Source organism: Dromiciops gliroides, chromosome 1 (genome assembly GCF_019393635.1).
Source record: "Dromiciops gliroides isolate mDroGli1 chromosome 1, mDroGli1.pri, whole genome shotgun sequence".
NCBI lineage: Eukaryota > Metazoa > Chordata > Mammalia > Microbiotheria > Microbiotheriidae > Dromiciops > Dromiciops gliroides.
This window is the reverse complement of record NC_057861.1, coordinates 690,043,872-690,047,061: the sequence shown is the minus strand read 5'-3', so window position 1 is coordinate 690,047,061 and position 3,190 is coordinate 690,043,872. Positions and strand designations below refer to the sequence as shown.

At 36.4% G+C, this 3,190-nt stretch overlaps 1 pseudogene; it reads right to left on the bottom strand.

Annotated features, from left to right (window-relative positions):
* Positions 1–1,840: 1,840 nt before the first annotated feature.
* On the bottom strand, positions 1,841–2,461 carry LOC122753672 (annotated as a pseudogene).
* Positions 2,462–3,190: the final 729 nt, after the last annotated feature.

Here is a 3,190-nt window from a genome sequence, read left to right as displayed (position 1 = left end):
ATAGAAGAGGATCTCCAAATCCAAGAAAAAAAAAAAAAAAGAAAGAAAGAACTGTGGAGTATAGAGGATGATTGAACCATATTATTTCTTTTGTTTTGGGTGCTGTTGTTTTTTTTTTTTCTATTTTGAGGTTTTGCATCACTGCTCTGATTTTTTCTCTTGTAACAGGATTAATGCAGAAATAGGATTAATGTTATGTGTATATATATATATATATATATATATATATATGTGTGTGTGTGTGTGTGTGTGTGTGTGTATATCTATATCTATATGTATATGTATAGAGATATATAGACATAACCTATATCAGATTACCTGCTGTCTAGGGGAGGGGGGAGGGAGGGGAGGGAGGGAGAAAAATCTGAAATTGTAAAGCTTGTATAAACAAAAGTTGAGAACTATCTTTACATGTAAAGGAAAAAATAAAATAACCTTATACATTAAAAAAAAAAAAAAGACTTGGTAAGATATCTCAAAACCGCGGAATGAAAGTTGTTGGGGCCATCAAATTTTAAATGTCCAAAACATGAACAAAAGCTTTGTCCAGTGATCCAGCCTCTGCTAGAAAAAAGAACCGTAACAATGTACTCACTAATCCAAGAGGTAAAACAGCTCATTTGGACATGATTCATATTTTTCTGAAGTCCTGCTTTGTACTAAGCAGAAATCTGGCTTCAGACTACTTCCATCTATTTGTCTTACCTTTGCTCATTATGGTCAAACAAAATAAAGTCTGTCCTTCTGCCTCTTGATAGCTATTCAAATACTTCTTAAATCCTCATATGGGTTGAAATGCAAGGGATCTTAGAAGTAATAGAGTCTACTCCCTTTGGAGTATAGCTGAGAAAATTGAGGCCCAGAGGGATAAAATGACTATTCTGCATGTTAATTGTCATAGCTAGATAATTTACTAAGTGGATCTGACTCCAAGACCTGTGAGCTTTCCATGGAATCCTGATGTTAAGTATAAATTAGTTCCCCTTAAGTTTTGGGTTTTTTTTGGGCAGGGCAATGGGAGTTAAGTCACTTGCCCAGGGTAACACAGCCAGTAAGTGTCAAGTGTCTGAGGCCTGATTTGAACTCAGGTCCTCCTGAATCCAAGGATGGTGCTTTATCCACTGTGCCACCTAGCTGCCCCCTTCCTCGTAAGTTTTGAATTTCACTTTATCAATCAAATAAATGCTTTGGAATAGGAAACATTGAAACATGTCTAGATCCACGCATTACATTTTATGACTAAGCACTGTAAAGTATTGCAAATAAATATAAAAGAGGAGAGACATTATTTCTTCTCCCAACTCAGTTGATAATAGTCACATGATTTAGTTGCCTAAGATGAAGTTTTAATGTGTTAACAAAGACGTAACAGATAGAGATTCCTTCAAAGTATGTGAACACCTCTCTCTGACAGAGATAAAGGGTGCAACCACATTGGATGAGCTAAGCTTTAAATAGCTAAGTCTCAGAGACACTGTTGAATTTCAAGAGAGTCCAGGGTCACTTCCTAACTCCTAGAAATGAACATAATATTCTAGATGTGATCTAAGCAGTGAAGAGAATCATAGGACTATGATCTCTATAATCTATAATGCTAGAGAGGCTAGTAGTTCTCATGTGTACTCATGAAACCTTCTTCTCTGAAATTGATCAACAGTTTCTTCAAAAAGGGAAAATGTTTAATAGTACATAAGCATGCATAGAAATAATATCCACTTTACTATCTGTGTTACATACAACAGATGCATTTAACTAAGGCACCTTTGGTTAATTGAAAATAGTTATAACCAATTTTTTTAATTTCAAACTATTTCCCTTTTATTAAGGTCCAAGTTGGGACTCAATAAAGCAAAACATGTTCAAATACTATTTTATCATCAGCATCTCCAGGTAAATGTGTATAATGAATTAGCATTACCAATAAATCCTTAGAAAGCCCATTCATGAGAGTTTATGCTTTGTCTGGGCCCAATTCCTTTGGAGATTCCCAATTCATCTAAAGTTGGTCTAAGTTCCTGGTTAATATAGGTGTAGATTTCCTTATGAGGTCGTGCTTTGGCCTTTACAACTTCTAGAATTTGAACTGCTCTAGCAAAATCATCTAGCCATTTGCATGCTCTCAAAGCAGTATCAATGATTCTGGAATCAGGTCATAGCTAACCAATGCATTCATTCCATTTTGTAATTCCCAGGCATTAAGATCTGTTTTGCTGAAGTATGTCACCCCAAGAGCATCAAACTCCTCATCTGTCTCATGAGACCAATGGGAAAAGCAGCAAACTGATTGGATAGCAGCAGCAGCAGGAGAGGAGGAGGATGACAAAGAGGAGGTGACTGTAGCCCTCCGCTTCCACACCAGGAAGTTCACCGAGGGGGAGCAGTGGTGGAGAGTGGTGGCTAGAGTGGTGAAAGCAGATGAAAGCGACTGACAGCCAGAGCCACTGACTGCTGACCCAAACATTATTTTTTAATTTATGTAAAATAAATTATTGCATTTTCCTCAAAAATATATGATATGAAATAGGTTGATTATTAGTATGTCTAAGAAGAATAAAAATAACATGACCAATATCAATCAATATCAATTCATATTCTTACCGTTTTTTTTTAAACTATGCCTTTTTTTTTTTTTTGGTAGGGCAATGAGGGTTAATTCACTTGCCCAGGGTTACACAACTGGCAAGTGTCAAATGTTTGAGGCTGGATTTGAACTGAGGTCCTCCTGAATCCAGGACCTGTGATTTATCCACTGTGCCACCTAGCTGCTCCCTAAAACTATGACTTTTGTACCAAAACCCAACTATTATACATTATTGAGTAATCCAGGATGGTCGAAATATTGTGCAGTGCCAGGATGGCAATTTACAAATGTTTTCTAAATATCTTCTATATTTAAGGGATAGCCAGGTGGTTTGGTGGAAAAAGTGCTGGAGATGGAGACATGAAGACTCATCTTCCTAACTTCAAATCCAGCCTTACACACTTACTAACTGTGTGAGTCTAGGAAACAAAATTAACCCTGTTTAGCTGTTTCCTCATCTATAAAATGAGCTAGAGAAAAATTGCATACCACTCCAATATCCTTGCCAAGAAAATGCCAATTGGGGTCACAAAGAGTCAGACATTATTAAAACAATTAAACAACAACTATGTTGAAAGCATGAGACTAAATACTGGAGACACAAAAAAC